The sequence below is a fragment of the Cryptomeria japonica genome, chromosome 5 (genome assembly GCF_030272615.1).
Source record: "Cryptomeria japonica chromosome 5, Sugi_1.0, whole genome shotgun sequence".
Classification (NCBI taxonomy): Eukaryota; Viridiplantae; Streptophyta; class Pinopsida; order Cupressales; family Cupressaceae; genus Cryptomeria; species Cryptomeria japonica.
The window spans coordinates 870878221-870902191 of record NC_081409.1 but is presented as its reverse complement, the minus strand read 5'-3'; positions in this window follow the sequence as shown (position 1 = coordinate 870902191).

Sequence of the window (23971 nt, the reverse complement as noted above, 5' to 3'; positions counted from 1 at the left end):
TTGAGACAAGGGGACCCTATATCCCCCTTTCTCTATATTATCATGGCAGAAGGTCTAGGTAGGACCATTTATAAATCTCAAGAGTAGAGCAACATAGAAGGGATTAGAATAACGAGCAATGTCAATACAGTCACTCACCAGCAATTTGTAGATGACACACTTCTGCTAGGGAATAACTCCTCCTCTGAAGCTCAAAATTTGGAAATAATATTGGAATAGTATGCAAAAGCCTTTGGTCATGAGGTAAACAAAGCAAAAACCAAGGTCTTTTTCCTTAATACTAAAGATAATATAGAAAAGGAAATTCTTAGTATTCTAGGTTTCCAGTCAGGATCTCTTCCATGTATTTATCTAGGTCTCCCTTTGGACAAAAGGACTAGAGAAAACAATCTTTGTGATGACGTTTTGAACAAACTGGACTCAAAATTGTAATCTTGAAAAGGTAAATGACTTTCTTTAGTAGGTAGAATTGTCTTGATCCACTCTGTCCTTTCAACAATCCCTTAGTATTACATGCCTTGTCTACAACTCCCCAACTATATTAGGAGAAGCAAAAGGATATTGAGGTCCTTTCTATGGAAAGGATTGAGAGACAAGAAGAAGCATGCATTAATTGCATGTGACACTCTTTTCCTACCTAAACTAAATAGAGTCTTAGGTTTTCAGAATCTAGATAGCCAGAATAGGGAACTTGGAGCCAAACTAGTATGGAAAATCTACAAAGAGCCTCATTTGAAATGGGTGAAAATAATAAATGGAAAGTATCTAGGCAATCTTGACTCAACCAACATCTTCAGAATACCTCTCCTTCCCAAAGGATCTAGAATTTGGAACTTCATTTCCTATTGTAGAAGAGTTCTCTTCGAACAACTTTCTTGGAATATTGGATTAGGTGACAAAGTTTTATTTTGGGAGGACTCCTGGGGTGGTTATCCCCCTCTTAGCAGCCTAATTAATGATGCCTATTTAAAATAGGAGCTAGAAAACTCTGTAGGTAAGCTAGTCAGAGACTATGTTTCCTTCCCCAAATTGGACTCAACTTTAGGATGGATCTGGAAGCCACTTATAGTATCCCCTCGCAATCAAAGATGATTTTCTCTCCTTCTCTCTATTCTCTAGTCTAGGAAGCTCTCATTCAACTCAAGCCAAGACAAATTAATCTGGCTAGGCTCCTCGAATGGGGATTACAACATAAAATGGGGCTATCGGTCAGCACACAAGCTAGAAACCAGACCGCCTTCCAACCTCCCTCTATCCATAAGTTGGCATAAATCCTACTCCCCAAAAGCTGGTACCTTTCTTTGGGCTTCTTTACAAAAATGGATCCTCACAAAGGAGCGATTCTCGAAATTAGGCTTTGTAGGCCCCTCCAGATGTCCACTATGTTGCAAAAGGGAGGAAGATGTGGACCACCTATTACTCAATTGTGAATTTACCTTATCATGCTAGCACTGGTTGTTCAACAAACTCAATTTAAGTTTGGCATGTCAATAGGACCTTCTTTCCTTTCTTCAGATTTGGCCAGTCTCCCAAAATTTCGGGCATTATAGACATATTTGGATCACATCTCCCTCGATCCTCCTTTGGGAAGTTTGGAAAGAAAGGAATAGAAGAATTTTTAAAGATAAATCCCTTAATAAGGAATCCTTTCTTGTCAAAATTGAGGCATCTATCATTAAGATCGCCAATAACTTCATCAGAAAATCCCTTCTGAAGAACTCAAAATTTTCTCTTAGGGACGAAGCCATAAGGAAAAGATGGGATGGTATCATTCTTCCAATGTTTGTTGTTTTATGAGATAATCACAATTTATCGGATAGAAGGCGGTGTGTTTGGGCTCCCCCACCCCCCAGTTGGTTCAAGCTCAATTTCAATGGAGCTTCCCGAGGTAACCCTGACATAGTAGGTGTAGGTTGTGTTATCCACACTTGGGAAGGGGAAGAGGTTTTTTCTCTCGCTAAACCTATTGGGACAACCACTAATAATGTGGTAGAAGCCAATGAAATATTAGAAGGGATGCTGCTCTGCCACAAATTAGGAATTCAAAATTTGGAAATTGAAGGAGATTATGCAATCATCTTTAACTCTCTCAGATCAGGAAACTCTTGCAATTGGAAAATCAACAATTTAATCAAAACGACCAAGGATTTACTCCCTTACTTAAACTCTGTAATTATCAATCATATCTATAGAGAAGGAAATCATAGAGAAGATGAACTTGCCAATATAGGAGCAGATGGTAAGGAACTCAAAAATCAAGGCAAAATTAGAAGCCTGACTGATTCAGTAATCCATCTCTCCTCATCCTCCTAAGATATCATACATATGTCAACCTCTATAGGTCAAGTAACTAGGTTCACTCCCTCATTTGCCCCCACTCTCCCTCTATCTCATAAGAAGAAACTAGTTCGTCGATTTGATACTCCTCAAGCATAATCATTTGTCAAACTGTGAGTCCTAATTTATCTCATCTTAGGACTCCTTTAGGTATATCAATATGCATAGGCAAAAATTAAATTAGGAATGTCTCACCATTCCTACTCAATCTCTGCTCCCCTCCTTTAGTAAGATCAACTTTATCCTCTCTCATTCTCCACTCCCAACCTTTCAAATTCTTCCATCCTCGGACATCAATCAACTCACATATAAACACATTTATACGTATACATAGACAGAGTTACATATACATTCTCATATATAAACCTTCATTCTCTCATCCCTAGACATATGTATATATAATTAAACATACACTAATATATCTATATGCATATAATTATATCTATATACTTATATACTTACAATAGACATATATTGCCAGTATATGGTCTTATTTGTAATTATATGTATATATGTAGGTAAGGACATGTGTATATTTATATTGACCTATATATATATATATGTATATGTATACATACATATACATGTATATGTATACATACATATACATACATGTATGTATAAGTATACATATACATCTATGTATATGTATATGTATATCTATATGTATACATATTGTAGCATCCTAAAATTGTGACACTTGCAATTTCAATTGCATTTGGGTCTTCACGATGGCGATGCAACACTAAACCTGAATGGAGACCCCAAAACTTGTTCATGACATCAAAAACTGCTTTTTTCAGCACCCTGGCCTAATCCTCCTTGCACCCTACTATCCCTGGAGGTGGGACCATGGCACCCAGCACCCTGGTCGTTCAGGACCAGGGCTCCTAGTGCCCTTATCCCTGGCCCTATTTTGGGCCCGGTCTCTTTTGGGGCTTCGGGTCTTTATGTTTGCAATTTGGAAAATAATCTTTCCTGGTCGGCCTAAGGATGGAAAAATCAGTCTATCAACCCTAATTGACAAGTATATAAACTACATTTCCTCTCTCATTTTAAAAGATGGAAAAAAGGCGGAAGCAATATTCAAACATTCAAGCATTCAAGCATTCAAGCATTCCTTCAAGAAATTGATCATTCTAAGTCTCCATTCAAGGCTAAGTGTTGCATTCAAGACAAGGATTCAACTATTGAAGAGGAGATCACATACAACATACAACATACAACAACATCTATACCTTCGTATGTAAGAATACAAACATTCTTACAACAAGGTACTAGTACTTGTTTTACATTACAATCATTTACATTTACAGCATTTCTCATTTCTTGGTTAATTCCAAAACTGGGGTTTGACCTAAGGGCAAACCCCTAATCCCTAACCCCCCAATCGTCTTCACTTTTCTGTGTGTAGGTTGTAGGTACGCAGCTGTAATTGAAGATCTGGAATCCTTGTGCAGAGACGAACAGATCCCCCTTTGTTTCGTGGATTTTTTGGAGGACCGTGTGCACGCCGAGTGCCATCGTCTCATCAACTTTCGCTCAAATTTGCAGGACAGTGCCGTTTTGACATTTTACTGCTAATTCCAAGTCCGCAGCTTCATCCTATATCCCTATCTCAGTTTATAAGTGAATCTTTCTCACTTTTCATGCATTCCTAGCTTAATCCTTCTATCTACATTCTTTACAAAAGAGGGTAGCCTTGTTGTCTTAACCCTTGAAACTCATTTAGAATCCAATCTTGCATTGTGTGGGATTGGATCTTGTGGGTTTCAACCCCTCTTTTGAATGTAAAGTCTCCCCTAAGTGAAAACCGTCAACCCTAGTGACCTCCTTCCCCTCTCCTCGGAGTGGTGGGGGGGAACACTTAGGGTTCGCTCGCGATTTTCCGCTTTACATTTTGGTGAGCCCGATGTGAACATTCTTTTTGATTATTCATGGTTAGATCTGAAAATTTGCTTCCTTAATTACATTTCCATGTTTGATCTTTTGCAAATTTTAGAGGTTAATTGCATAAAAACCCTAAATTTTCTTTTTAGTAATTGAGCTTGTGAAATGTTTAATTATTAATGCTTGTTTCCGATCTACCCTTCTATTGCAAATTATCAATTCATATTTGTGTTTTAATTCTGAAAATTAAGTGGTTAAATGTCAAAACCCCAATTTTTAAAACCCTCTTGATTCAACCTTTGACCGACAATTTCACTAATCAAAACATCTCCAAATCAGCTGTAACTTTGGATTCCGCAACAAAATCATAATATCTTTCATCCCTAAAAATTTGGAAAAAAGTTGCGAGGACCGTGTGCACCCCGAGTGCCATCGTCCCCGACATTTTTTCCAAAATTTCAGGAGTTAGATCTTACTGTATTTTTCTGCTAAAATCCAGAATTTTGGCTGATTTTATCAATTCTAACACTTTCAAAATTAAAGTCAAAGTTGGTCTAGGGATTGCTTGGACTAAGGCTTCTAATCATTCAAAAATTATTGAAATTGAAATTTTGTGTCAAAATTGTGTTCTTAATGTCCTAAATCTGAAAAGTGTGTCGACTTTCATTCGAAATTTCAGTGCTTTATTCAAATTCTTGCAATTTGTGACTTTGAAATTAAGTGTTTAATTGCACCTTGATTTCTGCTTTCAAAATTGAATTTTGCGTGAAATTGAGTCAACCTTTAAATTTCAAAACTTGCATTGCTTTTGGTATTCCCTCTAAAATCATAAAATTCAAAATTTCAGTTTCCCTCTATTTTCCAAAATTCAAATTTTGCATTTTTCAACAATCTTGGTAGGGTTCAATTTTGAGATTGCAACTTTTATTTGGCCTATCTACAGATCGTAAAATCACTCAATTTTTTCAGATTAGCTTTAAAATCATCATAACTTTCATCCCTAAAAATTTCAAAAAAAGTTGCGAGGACTGTGTGCACCCCGAGCGCCACGGTCCCTGACATTTTTTTCGAAATTTCGAGAGATTGTCATGATTGCATTTAGCAGCTTAAATATAGGAGATTGCCTGATTTTATTGAAATTTGCTACCTCTAAAATTCAAAATTTTCTCTCTCTTTAGTGCATGAGGTTTACAACAATAAGCCCTACTTACACTATTCCCATTAGACGAAGCCTTAGAATTAAGTCTTTCCAAGGTTTAATTACCGAGGAGATGGAGCCTAATTTGAATAGCCTTTTTAACGAGGACACGGGTAATTCCTCTAATCCTCCTAATGATGAAGAAGCTCTCCATGAGGTTTCTGTAGAACAACTTTCAAAATTGGATAACCAATTTGATGATTTTTGACAATGGATGTCTCAAGAATACCCCGATAGTCAAGCTCTTTCATTAATTGAGGGTCTAAAACGTATGGTTCAAAGTGATAAGAATGGAATTGATATTTTGCGTGGTATTGCACACATTGTGGATTCGAATGTTATGCCTATGAAGAGTTGTGCTGAAACTTTAGGTTATACACAACCTCCCACTCAAGTCAATCATTCTATTCCTTTGACAACTTCTATTGCTAGCATACCTACCTTTACATCAAACATAATGACTACTTCTATACAAGACATTCCCCCTATGATCACCAGTCATGGGGGCAATCCTTCTTCTTCAATTAACCCTCTGCCTTCATTCAATCCGACTTCTTCATTCATTCCTTCAATGAGTGTCCCTATTACATCTCCACAAATGAACATAATGCAAGGGGGCAATTCATTCAACCATTCCATTCCTCCTTATAGTGTTCCTCTTTTCCAATCCTCTCCTATGACTAATTATCATAGTGTCCCGCCACCTTACTCTCTACCTTCTTTCAATAACATAATACCTCCATCACAATCTAACACATCTAATATGAATTCTTCGACTGAAGCGACCATTAACAATCTTGCACAAACTGTCTCTTCTTTACAGCAACAAATTGCCTCTATGAATCAATCTAAGTTTAGTGTGCCCACATTTGATGTTGCGAGCCCACTTTCTCTTGACATTGTCTGAGCTATCCCTCCTAAACATGTTGAAATCCCGCATTTAGAGCTTTATAATGGTAAAGGTGATCCTCTAACACATGTTAAGAGTTTTCAAACAATAAGTACCAATTTTGCTTATGACCAATGGTTGCTTGCAAAACTGTTTACTAGGACATTAAGAGATAAAGCCCTACAATGGTATTGCTTGTTGCCTTCTTATTCTATTACTTCTTTCGAACAACTTGCAAATGCTTTCATTCAACAATTTCAAAACAATGTAAGTCCTAAAGTTACTTCGATTGATTTAATGCATTGTAAACAAGGTGTTAAAGAAAATGTGACTGATTTCATTGGTAGATATAAGCATTTGTATGCTCAAATCTCTTTTCCAATACCTGACAATGATATTCAAAGAATCTTTATTTCTAATTTACAAAAAGATATTCGAGACAAACTCCTGTTTTCTGAGTTTACTTCTTTCCAACAGTTGTGTGCAACTCTTCACAATTATCAACTGACTATGAGTCAAATGGAACAATCACATCCTATGGCTCCGAGTGATAAGGGTGATAGTAGTCAACAACCATTTGGGAAGTTTAAACCGAATAGAGAGTCCATTAAATTCAATGAAAACATCATCAACAACAATGTGAATGCAACATCAGGTGTGCCTCCTATTTCTAAGTTTTTCAAGAAAGAAAGAAAGTTTACTCCTTTGAATGAATCATTGCATAGTATTATGAATAAATTATCAGAACAAAATGTGCTTACTCTTCCTCCTATAAGGCAAATAGATCATGCAAAGATTAATTCACCCTATTTTGATAACAAATCTTTTTGTCAATTTCATCATCAACCTGGGCATGATACTAAAAAATGTTTTGCTTTAAAGGGTAAAATTCAAGATTTGATTGATAATAATACTATCTCTGTTTCAGGAGTGAATGATAAAGGCAATACATCTATAGCTCCTCCTAACCAAAATCTTCAGATTTTTACTGATCCATTACCTTCTCATACCTCTAATGTGATTGAGGCTAATGATTCTTCTTTCTCATCTGATGGTCTTGTGTCTATGACTCTGAATGTGATTAACTTTGTAGAGCAGCAAGAAAACCCTAAAGAACCTTCCATCACATTTGATTCTAGTGAAACTATCAGGGCACCTGATGGTCCTTTATACATAGTTGCAAAAGTCAAGAATACACCTTGCCATGGAGTGCTTATTGATCCTTCGTGCATGGTTAATGTTATTACTGAAGAATTTCTTTTTACTTTGCAATTGAATCAAGTGATCTATGACAAAACAGATGTGATTGTGAAATTATTTGATGCATTTTCTTCTCCTGCAATTGGTTCTATTACATTACCTATTGAAGTCCATAACAAATCCCTTAATGCAAACTTTGCTATTATTCCTTCATTTGAACAATTTCGTGTGAAGCTAGGCTATCCTTGGCTATCTTCCATGAAAGCTATTGCTTCTCCTATTCACAAGTGTTTGAAATTTCCCCATAATGGTGAAGTTGTTATTGTCAATCATAGTCTCTTTAAACCAGCCGAAAGAACTTCTAGCATTCCTATTGATTATTTTTCGCCTAAACAATTCCAATCTCTTCCACCGTGAAGTGATCATCTTTTCAAATCTTATCAAAAGTGGAAAACAGATATGATCCTATCTCTAAGTGAGCCTAGAACACCCAAACTTGATATTTCTATCGTTCTTGAGAAGGAAGTTTTTCCTTTGAAAGATAAAACTAATGTCTTTCCTCAAGAAGATTCCCAACCCATTCCTATGGATGTGACTATGTCTATGTCTAACAAACTTTCTAAAAGCAGACCTATACCTCCTCGTCATGATGGATTTGGTCTCCTTCCTAAACCAAATATTCCTCCTTTATATGGAGTAGTTCCTCCTCCTTCCTCTTCTCCTATTATCCAGCCTAAGAGACCACAACCTAAACACCCAAGTGATAAGGATGAGAACATTCCTCCTCCTCAATCTTCTCCACTTCCTACTAAGACTAGATGAAATCGTTCTGCACATGAACGCCGATGAAAGCATCGTCTTAGAGCTCAAGCAACTGCTTCTCAAACTTTGCAATCCCCAAAAACACCTTCAACAAGCATTATTCCATTTTCTCCAAAATCTCCAAAACATAAGATGCATGATGGTCTTGATCCTGTGCGAGTTAAAGACCCTATTTTTATAAATCTTGATGATGATATAGATGAAAATGTTATTCATGATGAAAACGTTACTTCTCTTGCTTCTGATAGTGAATATGAACTTGTTGATATTGATAACCATTTATCTAACGAATTTTCTAAAGCACTTATCCTAGCTCCTAGACAAGAACAACGTGGCTTGGAACATTAACATAGCCCTTGTTTGGATCTCGTGATAACTCCATCTGCTGTGATGGATGTTCCTCCTCTAGTGTGTTCCCTACCTTCCCGAAACATTGATCAACAAGATCGGGGGGTAGATGATGTGCTAGACTAGTTTCATTAGCATAGCAGACTCACTTCTCCTCTCTTTTGTTACTTCTTCTATGTGTTATTCTCATTCTTCTATTTGTTGTCCTTAGTGTTGTCTACTTGAGGATGATGTAAAGCATTGAGATCTCTTTTGGTCTCTCTCATGTTGACTCAAAAGACACATGTGTTCCCTTCTTCTAGGTGACCTTCCTTGATTGGGGAATGAAGAACGATTATGCATACATACCTATGATATACATGACTTATCATACAGCATACTGACCCCAAGGAAAGTGAAGTCACCTTGTGCTTCATGTTTTGTGTCTATTATCCTTGGGTTTATCTCACACTTGGGGGCTAAATCTTTGTGATAACATGCTCCTTTCCCTTCTCATTTCTTATATATCACTACCTTAAAGCAATCACCCCCCGTTGAGGCATGTGTGATCACTTTAACGTAGGAGGGCATACACCCCATCTATCCCTTTAGGATACTTGAAAATTTCTTGGCGAACTTAGCTTTGCCTTGAAATTTTTAGGTATTTTTTGCATGACTCATAGTGAGGGAACCTTACTACTGACAGTCATGGTTCTCCCTCGTGATCTTCCCTTTTACTTTGTCAATCAAAGTCGTAAGATCCTTAGTCCACTGGGGGCTTGGCGTATCTTGCCTCCTTGACATGGTGAAAGTCTTTCAATGTTGTTTCCTTGTACTTTACCGGAAGTATGAGCATATGCTTATACTCTCGCTAAAGTGGGGGCTAAATGTAGCATCCTAAAATTGTGACACTTGCAATTTCATCTGCATTTGGGTCTTCACGATGGCGATGCAACACTGAACCTGAATGGAGACCCTGAAACTTGTTCATGACATCAAAAACTGCATTTTTTAGCACCCTGGCCTGATCCTCCTTGCACCTTGCTGTCCCTGGAGGTGGGACCATGGCACCCAGTGCCCTGGTCCCCCAGGACCAGGGTGCCAAGCGCCCTGGTCCCTGGCCCTATTTTGGGCCCGGTCTCTTTTGGGGCTTCGGGTCTTTATGTTTGCAATTTGGAAAATAATCTTTCCTGGTCGGCCTAAGGTCGGAAAAATCAGTCTATCAACCCTAATTGACAAGTATATAAACTACATTTCCTTTCTCATTTTAAAAGATGGAAAAAAGGCAGAAGCAATATTTAAACATTCAAGCATTCAAGCATTCAAGCATTCCTTCAAGAAATTGATCATTCTAAGTCTCCATTCAAGGCTAAGTGTTGCATTCAAGACAAGGATTCAACCATTGAAGAGGAGATCACATACAACATACAACATACAACAACATCTACACCTTTGCATGTAAGAATACAAACATTCTTACAACAAGGTACTAGTACTTGTTTTACATTACAATCATTTACATTTATAGCATTTCTCATTTCTTGGTTAATTCCAAAACCGGGGTTTGACCTAAGGGCAAACCCCTAATCCCTAACCCCCCAATCATCTATGCTTTTCTGTGTGTAGGTTGCAGGTACGCGGCTGTAATTGAAGATCTGGAATCCTTGTGCAGAGACAAACAGATCCCCCTTCGTTTCGCGGATTTTTCGGAGGACCGTGTGCACGCCGAGCACCATCATCCCATCAACTTTTGCTCAAATTTGCAGGACAACATCGTCTTGGTATTTTACTACTAATTCCAGGTCCGCAGCTTCATCCTATATCTCTATCTCAGTTTATAAGTGAATCTTTCTCACTTTTCATGCATTCCTAGCTTAATCCTTCTATCTACATTCTTTACAAAAGAGGGTAGCCTTGCTGTCTTAACCCTTGAAACTCATTTAGAATCCAATCTTTCATTGTGTGGGATTGGATCTTGTGGGTTTCAACCCCTCTTTTGAATGTAAAGTCTCCCCTAAGTGAAAACCGTCAACCCTAGTGACCTCCTTCCCCTCTCCTCGGAGTGGTGGGGGGGAACACTTAGGGTTCGCTCGCGATTTTCCACTTTACACATATATATCTCATATATACCTATATCTATCTACATATATATATGTATATGTATACACACACACACACACACACACACACATATATACATACATACATACATATATATATATATACATATATATATATACATACATATATATGCATATATGTATATATATATATGCATATGTACACATATATCTATATCTATATCTATATATATACGTATATGTATATGTATACATATATATCTATATACATATATATATACACACATATATATATATATAGACATATATATATATACATATATATATATATACATACACACACATATATATATACATATATATACATATATGTATATATATATACATACATATATATATATATATGTATATGTATATATATATCTATACTCTCACCCACTTTTGCCCATCTTAAAGCATAGCCTAATAAACTAGGACTGCTAAGCAGATTACTCCCCCTTATATTAAATCTTATCTATCATTGTTTACTACTCCTTCATCAGTGTTCTCGAATAACCTCATCTTGCCACCACTCATTAATTCATATTGAATTTTGATACTCGGTCGTACCCGCTCCTGAGATTTTCATTCTATTGGCTGAGTTGTATCAATCATCCCTTCGCACATGTAAGTCATGCAAGGATTAATTAGACACTAAGCATGTGTGACGCTGAATGATTGAATTATGAGGAAGCTATAGCATTCATTGCTTCATGATCTATTACTCTGGTAAGGATATCAAGTACCTCAACCCAACGCTTCATAACGAAGGATAATAATTTTGGTTCAATCTCAAATTATACCACTTCATTCCCAGTCTTGACTTTCAAAACTGACCCCTTGGCTTTATATAGGCTCTTCCTTTTATTCTCCTTTTATTCTTAGAGAGTGATATCTAGGTGTTATGGACACTATTCTCAAGCTCAAATGCTCCAAGAGATAAATGACTATTTCTAGTGAGATAAAGGCAGCTTGACTGAAAGGAATTGTAAATTCCCCTCACGACCTGGTCATTAATGCCATTTTACAAATCTTAGGGGAGGATTTCATCAAAAATGAGGATAGAAATAGAGAAAATTCTAATATCTCCTCTATGTTTTTAGCTATAGTGTTTCATTTTGAGCCCAATAGGGAGTTTATCAGGAAGCTCTACTTAAAATTCTTTAAGCATAGTATTTTGGGAGAGCTTGACCAGGTAATGGTTAATGTTAACACTAATCTTCTGGCTCCCAAGCCAAGGCACTATGACATCCTAATGTGGAACAACCGCTAGGTTCCTCGATTCCCAATTCTAATTAATGACAACTCTGCAAAATTTGCAAATAGGCACCCTATCATTCAAAGGAATATCAATTTCCTCATGTGGTGGTTTCATGTGAAACCCCCTCCCTACAAACACTGGCTGTCTGTATACCTCTGGGATGAAGGACTTAACATGGACCTAGCAACAGGGATGGAAGACTCTGACCTGAATTCTCCTGCCTCGCCGAAGAGCTCACCTTCGGATCAAGCAGGGCCCCGAGGGAAAGGGTCCACTTCTTAAGTGAGAGTTTAATTTTGATGCACTGCTAAAACTTTATAAGACTCTCTTATAGTTAACTATCTATAGCTAGCTACTGACTTTGATTTTCAAGTTCTAGACGTTTCTTGCAACAGTTTGGATACAATCAGTCGCATATAAGATATATACTATTATATGCTTAATACTTCTCTGTCTAACTATTTTCACATAATCATATCATTTTAATTATGAAATAGGTTGGATGCAATTTTTGTGTTAAAGGACTCATTAATGAAGTATCTATTTCAGCATAAATATAAACACATAGATACAGGTGTGTACATATACTGCTATGCAGAAATATACACACATCTACATTTATGTGGCTATATTTATGAAGTAATATATACTTTTAGGTTAATATAACACCTTCATGTTTCTGAAATCTCTTTTATGGGGACCCACCTCTATTAATTGGGTCTCCTTCCTCTGGTGTTTTCTTTGTGGATCTCCCTTAAATGATTTCCCATATTCTTTTTCAAAAGCTAGCTTTCCTCGAGTGGCTCTCTTTTTCCTCCTTAGGTTGCATCAACCATGACTGTAATGGCCCTGGTCTATTTCATACTTACATTTTGGTGTTTCAATCTCCTTTTGTTAAGTGGTAATGCAGGTTTTAGCTCCAGAATTGCTTCCAGGGCAACCTAAGTTTGGGTACCCTCAAGACACTTAGCTCTGGATCCTAGAATGAATCGACAAAGCCGAATTTTTCCTTCCCTTGCTTATCATATTTCTAGTTAAAATTCTTCAGTTTAACCTGACCTTTCAGTTTGTAGGAGAACAATGTCTCTGTGTTTCTGCAGGTTCCAAAATTAACATAGAGACCCTATCCCTGATCAACAATACCAAGATTGAAAGCATCTTATGGACACTATCAAATACTTCTTGCCACCTAAAGGACCCGACCTATACTCTGGTGCCTCATCGCAGAGGTTCATGTTTAACATCAATGATCAAGAGGAATTTAGTAAAAAGCTATGATAATGTAATCCCTTGAGTAGCCACTCATTGGATAATTGGCTTTCGGGGATATGTAAATTATTCTAGGATTTATCCTTGGGCAAGACTGGAGGTTTTCTTTGTTCGGTTCTTTCCTACTGGTGCCCACACCGAACCGAACTTGTATAAATTTGTATTTATTTCTCCTAATTAATAAAATTTACGGCCTCGGCCCATTATCGAGCAAAAAAAAAAAAAAAGTCATTTAGCATTGTAGAGGTATTCTAGATATCTATCCAACCATCTATGCACTTTTTCTAATTTTAGCCCCAAACATATTTTATTTTAGCTCTTGTCTGATTGATGCCTTGGAGAGTTACTTAGACATACTATCACTTGGGAAGGTCTTGTTTTGATCATTATACTTCAATAAACTATTGTTGAACATTAGAATCTAGGGTTGTGTCAATTGAGGATTTTCTAATTGTTCATTCATTGCTGGACTTATTCTCCATGCATCATCCTTGATTGTATCTTTTCTCTCTTTTCGAGAGGATCTTTGTCCCAATGGGTTTTCTACTTTCCTTTTTGTGAGAGATCATTTATGCATGATTACCTAGCATGGGCAAGATTTTGGGACCCATAATCATTTTCATGTCTTAAATTATTTGCATAATAATTTGTTCTCCTTAAGTTTCACTTAAGAGAAGGTGTTAGAGTGAATAATGTCATGTACCTATTAAGGGTATTGTACCTTGCACTTTCCTTGTCGATACATATTCACATGTTAAGTTTACTTCGGCCCTAGTATTGAGACATGAACTAGCTAAGAATCGAACCTAGGACCTTCCATACACTGTTTGAGTGCTCTACCACTAAGCTACTAGCTCCTCTTGGACCAGTCCATTGGTGGTCTGGGTGTGGCTTATTTCCAACACCAACATCCCCCCTTAAGCCACACCTCTCGTGTTCTTGGGGCTCCTAGCCTGGACCTAGCTCTGATACCATGTTGAGACATGGACGAGATAGGACTCAAACATAAGACCTTCCATATGCTGCTGGAGTGCTCTACCAATGGGCTCTTGGCCCTCTTGGACCAGTCCATCAACAGTCTGGGTGTGGCTTATTTCCAACACCAACACCTAGGTGTTATTTATAGAAGTTATAATGGGGTAAAATTCATTTTATTTACTTTTAGTTGCCTTTGAGAAATTTAATGTTTTGTCATGTTATTTATTTATACTACATCAAACATTGCCTTTATAATTAAGGCATCTCATTGTATAGTTTATATTCATTCAATCATCTCATAGATCCTTATTATCCAAGTTATTCTTGAGGGGGATGTAAGTAGTGAGAGAGGAAGAGGGGATCCAAACATAAGTGGAGTGAGATGAAATGAAAGGTATCAAAGGAGAGATGGGGGGGAGATAGAGGTAAGTATTTATGGAAGGAGGGGTGCAGAGAGAGAGAGAGAGAGAGAGAGAGAGAGAGAGAGAGAGAGAGTTTATGAAGGGAAAGGTGGTAGAGAGTGAGGGGAAGAAAAAGTAGAGATAGAGGGAGAGAGGGCGAGGTAGAGAGAGGGACAAAGAGTAGATAAATGAAGGTAGAGAGAGGGAGACATAGGAGATAAAGAGAGAGTGGGATGGGAGATAGAAATATATATAAAGAGGGAGATGGTGGATAGACAAATGTAGAGGGAGATGGATAGAAAGGGAGTGTGATTGTATGTATGTGTGTGTGTGTGTGTGTGTGTGTGTGTGTGTGTGTGTGTGTGTGTGTGTGTGTGTGTGTGTGTGTGTGTGTGTGTGTGTGTGTGTGTGTGTGTGTGTGTGTGTGTGTGTGTGTGAGAGAGAGAGAGAGAGAGAGAGATCTACAAATATGGGAAAATAAAGTGAGTGAGTTAGAGAAAGCAAGATAATGTTGATAGGAGCTCGTTGATTACTAAAATTTGGCTGTCTAAAATATTACCAGTTCTACTAAAACCTATAATCTCCACTATAACTCCTAAATATTTGAATTCGATCTCAAACATCCTGCCAAAATATACATGAAATATTTCTTTTAAGTATAAGAACAAAAGAACACATATTATACTTAAATGATACACTTCATGTATATATTTTTGTTGGGAGATTGAGTCTCACATATTTGGTGTTATCATTTTCATGCTGTACATTTTCATTTTGTGCTTTTTAAATTTGGTCTTAGCCAAAATTACAAATGAATTTTCATTTTTTGCATTTTAGTTTGGTTCTTGCCAAATTTGGCACTACCCAAATTGAAAATGCATTTTTGTTTGATGTTTTCCTCAAAAAAAATGTATTACATTGTTTACCAAATTGAATATGGATTTTCATTTGACACTAGCCATATTTAAAATGCATTTTCATTCAACACTAGCCAAATTTAAAATGCATTTTCATTTGGCACTAGCAAAATTGAAAATGGATTTTCATTTTTTGCATTTCGTTTTGTGCTAGCCAAACTAAAAATGGATTTTTCGTTTGGTACATTTTTCATTTCGTAAGTGTCAAATTTGGTGCTCCCCTAATGTTGTGATTGGGGCCGCAAAGTAAATTTGCATATTTTTGGTCTCCTATCTTGCTACACCTACCCTTCTGGAAGAGAGCTACCAAAAATACCTTGGCTTTAACCTTTTGGATGTCAAATGATTTGATGTGACAATGTTAGTAATCAATGCTTCAACAAACTTTCAAATACCTTGACATTAATGATAACATTTTTTCTAATGAAATCTACTTGTAATATACTAATTCTAGCCCTAATGCCAAATCAAATTATTATATCTCCAACCCTAAATCTAAACCTAAACCTAATAGTAAACCTAATTATGTTTGTAATCATAACCCAAATCCTTACCATAAAATAATCTAGATTTGTCATATACTTACCCAAACACTTATTAGTAAAAGAATCTAGAGTTGTCATACACTTATTACTAGAATATATTTGAGAAATGTATATGAAATAAACTAGTAATTCAACTAAAATAAATTGGAATCATTAGAAATAAATTGACCAATCCTATTATTTTGAAAAATATAAGGATGAGTATTATTTCAAATAATTTTTAAAATCTAGTTTAGTAATAAGTCCAAATTATTTAAACAATACACCATAAAGAAAGGATGAAAGGAGATCAGATTTGAAAAAGAGGTCTAAAAACAGGAAACTATAGAATCAAAAATTCATAATAATGATAAAGAAGTTTTTCTAAAACAAATTAAATCATGTAGGATTATTTTACGTGATTCATTGATTTTGGCAATGCTTACTCTGTTCTACCATGTGAAAGAGATAAGCATGTTTGACAATCCAAATTTTTTTTGTAATGCACATTCAAATCAGACTGTCAATATCCTCCTGCATGTGCCATTCATATCTAATCTCTATTGATATACTTGTGTATATATCACTCAAAGTTAATAATTAATTAAAATCTAATCTCTGTCAGTGCCCTCCTATGTATGCCATCCAAATCCAATCTCTGTCAATGTCCTCCATATACCATTGAATGTTAATCTCTGTCAATCTCCCGCATATCCATTCAAATCTAATCTCTGTTAATGTCAATATCCTCTTGAGTGTACGCAAAAACAATTCCGCAGGATAGCAAGTCTTGTAAGACTTGGGAAAGAGAAACTTTCCTACCTCCCCACTTGCAATGGTCGGAAGCCTACCCTGGTCAAAGTAATAATGAGTGTTGTTCTCTCACGGCAAAGAAATTTCACGAAGATACCGTTATTGATGGGTAAGTTGCAATATGCTAGAAAGGAGTCAAGATAGTTCCTGACATAAATAATAATATGAAAATATAATAAATATTTTCTTAGAATATTTAGAATAGTTGATCAGAATTATGGATTCGGATGACAACACCTGAGTGAGAACCTGTGGTATTGTAAATTCTATTTACAAGAACCAGAAAGCATAGAATTGAAGCAAGCCAAAAAGTAATCTATTCTATTCGAAAATCCAACATATAGAAGTTCATGAGATTCCAAGGATCACAAAAATCTCTTCAGAATCGAATTCCAACAGTCACATTTGTTCATTACATAATAAAATCTAAAAACTACGAAATTTTCAAAAAACTATATGAAATTTTATCCTAACTTCAACTAGGCATAACTTTCTGCTCAGGACTCGAAATTACGAGTCGTTTAACTCATTGGAAAGTTCTCCAAGAGTTGTAGATGAGAATTTGAAAAAGCATGCTTATTGCCACTTGCTAGGCCTAAAAATGGCCAGAAGGCCTTAAAAAATGCAAATTACTAACGTATAGACAAACAAAACTAAAAAAAATATAATTCCAATTTTCTTCTGATCATTACTTCCCCCTTGGAAAGCAATGAGCCCCATTGCATCAACACTTTGAATGAGATGAGGAAAACATTCTTGAAGCTGCTCTCTGGTAAACTACTTTCCTTGTTGAGCAATCTGCCTTGCTCGAACCACTTTGTACAAGTAAATTTGTTGTTGTTTGAGTGTTTTCACCATGGTGTCCACAATCTGATCGCATTGGAATGGGGTAGCTGCATTAGGATTCAATTCTGTAGTGGAGATTGTTTCTATCACATCTGCAACATCTAATAGTGGAGGAAAATATGGCTTCAAGAGTTCCACATTGAAGACTGGATGAAGACCCAGAAATGGAGGTAAATTAAGCTCAAAAGCATTATCACCAACTTTCTTGATGATGGTGTATGGCTCATAACGCAGAGGACAAAGCTTCCTATTGGCACCTTGCAATCGTTCCTTCTAGATATGCAACCACACCTTGTCCCCAACTTGAAAATTATGAGGAGTACGATGCTCATCATGCCTCTCCTTATACTTCTTATTGGTGTGTTCCAAAATTTCATGAACTTGTTGTTGTAGATGATTAACTCTATTGATGAACTGGGCTGCCTTATATTCCTCCTTACCAACACGTGGAACCAGATCAGGTTGAATAAGTGGCATGGCAACGTCCATGGGTGCAAGTGGCTAATAACCAAGACAAACCTCAAATGGGTTGTGCCTAGTTGAACTGTGAATTTCCCTATTGTAGCTATGCTGAACATATAGAAGACTTTCATCCTATGTGTGGGGATGTTTTGAGTGGTACATTCGTAGGATGTGTATGATCATCTAATTCACTACCTCTGTTTGGCCATCTATTTGAGGGTGGAAAGCAATAGACTTTGTCAATTTTGTGTCCATATTTTCCCATAATGTAGACCAAAACTTACTAAGAAACCTGTTGTCTCTATCCGAGATAATTGTATTCGGTAGACCAAAATGAATCCAAATGTATTCAAAGAATAGCTTTGCAGTGTCCTCTACAGAAATGGTTTTTTTACATGCCACTATTATTGCCATTTTCAAGAACCTATCTACCACAACATACACACAATCATGGCCTCTTTTGGTGGTAGGAAGACCAGACATAAAGTCCATAGAAACTGAGTGCCAAGGTTTTTTAGGAACAGGAAGTGGTGAGTACAACCCAAGTTTATGATTGGCAGGCTTAGCAATAGCACATGCGGTACAAGCTTGAATATATGAAATAACATCATTCCGTAATTTTGGCCAATAGAAATACTCCTGAAGTATAGTCTTACCTATACCAAAGTGACCAACAACCTTACTATAGTGAGCTTCCCATATCAACTTTTTACATTCTGCATTGGGCACACAGATTTGGCCAAGGTGACAAAGCATTCCATCCTACAAATAGAAATCATTCACTTGTTGTCCCTTCACTAATTGATTATAAACATTTGCAAATTCAAAATCATTCTCATACAAGCAAGCCCAGGCTTCAATTTGATGACCACATGAGTTCAAAACCATACTTATGGCTACAATTGGAGGCCTGCTCAAACAATCTGCTACTTTGTTAGTACTTCCCTTCTTGTGGTGAATATTGAGGTGAAATTGTTGAAGATATGCTGACCATCGTTGATGTTGATCATTATGCAACTTCCCTTGTGTTTGCAAAAATTGAAGGGGTTTGTGATATGTGTGGATGACAGTCTCCTTACCCAGAATGTAATATTTCCACTGCTTACAGGCTTGAACAATAGCATATAGTTCCTTGTCATAAGTAGCATATCAATGCACTATATTAGAAAAATTTTGATTGTGATATGCAACTGGATGACCATGTTGTATGAGGACTACCCCTAGAACATATTCTGATGCATCTGTTTGTATTTCAAATGATTGTTGCAGGTCAGGAAGAGATAAAACTGGTGTAGAACATAACCTTCATTTTAGCCCCTTGAATGCTTCTTGTTGAGCACTTGTCCATTTAAACTTTTCTTGTGTCCTCCCCCCTCAATGATTGATTTAGAGGCCAAGATAGATGGGAAAATCCCAACACAAATTTGCGATAAAAGTTTGCCAACCTGAGGAAACTTCATAACTTTGTGAGATTTCTAGGAGATGGCCAGTTCTTAATCACTTGTATCTTCTTTGGATCAACATGGACACCCTCACTATCAATAACATATCCTAAGTATTTGATACTATGCATACCAAAGGAGTACTTTTCTTTGTTTTCATAAAGCCCATGTTCTTGTAAGGTTGAGAGAATTTTTTCCACATGTTACAAATGTTCCTCCTAAGTTTTGCTGAAGATGAGTATGTCATCCAGATATACCACCACAAAGGAATGAGTGAATGGTCTAAGTATATCATTCATCATTCTCATGAATGTTGTTGGAGCATTTGTAAGATGAAAAGGCATCACTAGCCATTCAAACAATCCCTCTTAGATTTGAACATTGTCTTCCACACATCGGTTGATTCAATTGGTACTTGATGTTACCCTGATTTCAAATCAATTTTGGTAAAGAATCGGGCCCCTCTAAGCTGGTCCAAGAGGTCATCTATCTAGGGAAGTGGATACCTATTTTTGACTAAAATTTTATTCAAGGCCCTATAGTCAATACAAAGTCTCCAGGTTCCATTCCTTTTCTTTGCTAGAACAATGGGGCTGCCACAGGGTGATGCACTTGGACGAATATGTCCCTTCTTAATCAATTCTTGTATCTGCCTCTTAATCTCATTATTATCTAATACTGACCTATGGTAGACTGGTTCATTAGGTAATGGAGTTCTTGGTATAAAATCAATAGCATGTCTCACTTGGTAGTGTGTAGGTACCCCAGTTGGTAACTTAAACATATTGTCATATTTCATCAAAATTTGATCCATTGATTTTTTCTGCGTTGTTGTGGTGTTTGTGATGGTATGGGAATTATAAACTGATTTCCTTTCTTCTTCAGAACAAATCATCAATAAAATGAATGTTCCTATTTTGGCAACCAACCTCTTACATCGCTTGGCACTAGTCAAAGAGGTAGTGTATGCAGGGCTTACCTCTGGTATTCGGTATTTTTGCTCATGTAATCTGATGGTCACACTGCGAGGCTTGGACTCATAAACACCACGTCACTGGTACATATATGGTTATCCCAATAGAACATCACAAACATCTAAGGGAGCCACATCACAAATTACCTCATCTTTGAAAGGCTTTATGGAGTATGAAAGGCGACATTGCTGGTGCACCTAGATATCTCTTCCTTGACTAACCCATCCCATTGAATAGGGTTGCAGGTGGGTTGTTGTTTTCAGATTCAGTCTCTTCATAGTCTCTGCTGATATTAGGTTCTTTTGACTTTCACTATCAACAATAAAGTGTGGGGCTTTTCCTCCGACCCACATTTGTTAATGGAACAATCTCTCCTCATCCTCCTGGGGCAATATCCTTGTAGTAGCTACTGTGGCATATGGATCAGCCTCAATGACCTGTTCATGATTTCCTTTTGTGCATGTTTCTGCCACCTTAGATTCTACCTTATCTTCATGTGTCTCCATCATTAAGCTTTTTATGGTTATGCAATCTTTTGTATTATGCGAGGGACTCTTATGGAATTCCCACCACATACCATTTTCTTGTGTCTTCTTCATACTCCATGTCTTTTTTGTGGATGAATTGGGAGAGGGTTCCTTAGAGGTTTGTTTCCATATAGTTTTGCCACCTTCACCCTTCCATCTGTTGTTTGCAAAATTATCTCTCTTTCCTTTCTATTTGAATTTCTCCTCAATTTTGGTAGCAAATTTATATGCACTAGGTAAAGTCTCTATGTTCAGGAATTCTATTTCGGTTTGGATGTACCTGTGGAGTCCACTCTAATATTTCAAAACTCAGTGCTTCTTAGAATCTTTGATGCCAAGCTTTGTTTTTAAGGCATGAAACATATTAGTATATTCCTAAACAGTTTGGTCCTTCTGTCGAAGCAATTGCCACTGCATATATTTCTGTTCATATGTATCAATAGGAAAATATTCTTCCTTTATGTGCTCCATGAATTCTCCCCATGTGGGTTTTTTATCAAAAATAAAAGTGCTACCATTTTTTGCTACCTTGGATGCTAACTTTGCTTCCCATGAATCTTTCACATGATTTTCAACTTTGAGGAGAGAGAAAGTTGTCTTCTCTTCATCTGAAAACTGATTGACAGAGAAATATCTTTCCAATTTTGAAATCCAATCATCAACAACATCTGCATCGATCTTTCCTTCGAATGTGGGTATATTGAAATTCACTTGCACCTTTGACTAGCATATACCCTGTGAATGGTGGGTTTGCTTGTGACCCATGACTTTCCAGCATTTGCTTGAACTACTCCATCATTTCTTCACGTTGTTTTATTAGTGCATCTTCAACTAATGTTTTAATGTCATCGTCAGTCTGCGACTTAGCCATCCACGATCGTGTGCGTCTCAAAGGAAGGTAGTCTAAAGGACTCCTTGTTTCCAACCCCAATATTTGATATGTTTATCATGTGTGATATGACATACAGGAGCGAACTTGCTCTGATACAACTGATATGAATTATGGATTCGGATGACAACACGTGAGTGAGAACCTGCAGTATTGTAAATTTTCTTTACAAGAACCAAAAAGCATAGAATTGAAGCAAGCCAAAAAGTAATCTATTCCATTCGAAAATCCAACATATAGAAGTTCATGAGATTCCAAGGGTCAAAAAAACCTCTTGAGAATCGAAGTCCAACAGTCACATTTGTTCATTACATAATAAAATCTAAAAAACTATGAAATTTTCAAAAAAACTATATGAAATTTTATCCTAAATTCAACTAGACATAACTTTCTGCTCGAGACATGAAATTACGAGCCGTTTAACTCGTTGGAAAGGTCTTCAAGAGTTGTAAATGATAATTTGAAAGAGAATGCCTATCAACACTTTCTAGGCCTTCAAAAATTCAAATTACTAACATATAGACAAACTAAATTAAAAAATATATAATTCAAATTTTCTTCTGATCAATAGTAGAATCATATCAAATGTAAAAGAAGTGTCAAATTATGTTACTGCCAAAATAAAGGTAGGTGGATAAAATAAAATATGTGACATGTATATAGAACAATTATATATTTAAAAAATAATTATGGTATGTGCTAGTGGAGGGAAAAGAGGAAGATCTCATTTTTCAAGTATAAAAGGGGCCTAATGAGGTATGAGACATATCATTAGCAAATTTGTGAAGCTATTGTTGGCAATATGTTGGATTTGGTTAGGTGTAGTCATTGATTTCAACACTCTATCCCAGTTGGATCTATCCCAGTTATTTATGGTGATATTTTTGGTTTCAGCTGTGATTTTGATCCGGTATGATTAGATCTCTGGAATCGGTTTTGGATGCTTATTTTGGATGGTTACATGCTTGCTATATTCTATTGGTTCATGATTTGGTGCTTTGGTTGTTATCGCTTTTGGTATTTACCGGTACTAGGAAAGCCAGATCAGTTATCTTTAAACTGGTATGCATTATTCGGTGACTTGATCAGTGGATTTTGGGTCCGACTTATGGAATCGTTTTCTATCATGTTGATGGTGTTTCTTGATCATTTCCTAAGAATTCGGTGACTTTGCATTGGATGGCATGATGTTATGATGGTCCTATTTGGATCCGGTTAAACATTTTGTTGTTTCATTGAGGGTTTCTGCCGGTTGGTGAAACGTGTTGGATTTTGGTCTTAGTGGAATTTCTGGTCGATATAATTGTTTGGATACTCGATTTAGGTCCATGCCATGTAATGTAAATCATAATATTGTTTTGGTGGTATCGTGTGATTTAATTTTTGTAATTATGGGTTTATGGGTTTAGGGTTTAGCCGACTTTGTCAATAAGGTTGATGATCTGTATTTATAGGTGACTTATTCATGTATTTCACATAGGATGGTTTTGGGATGGTTATGCATGCATTATTAGAAAAAGGATTATGTGTAAATAGAGTCATATCATTCTAGTGAAGGTTGGAAAAGTTTTGCATTACAGAGAAGACATTAGTGCTTAACTAGAAATGTATCAAACATTAGTAGATGTTACTTTCATAGTTCATTTCTTTCCGGATTGTAGTCTGATGATTATGTAGGTTAGTGAGACTTCCCTTTTTCATGAATAGTGCGCTCTAGGTTGTTGGCCTTTCTACAAGTGCAAAGCCCATTGTAATCATTCATAATACTACTACAGAGTATTCATCGGATTGTGGGTGGGGTTTACCACCGTGGTTTTCAATGTCAAATTATTGGTGTTATGTGTGTTTTGCTTTCATGTTATATCGTTCATTGTGTTGTGCTCTA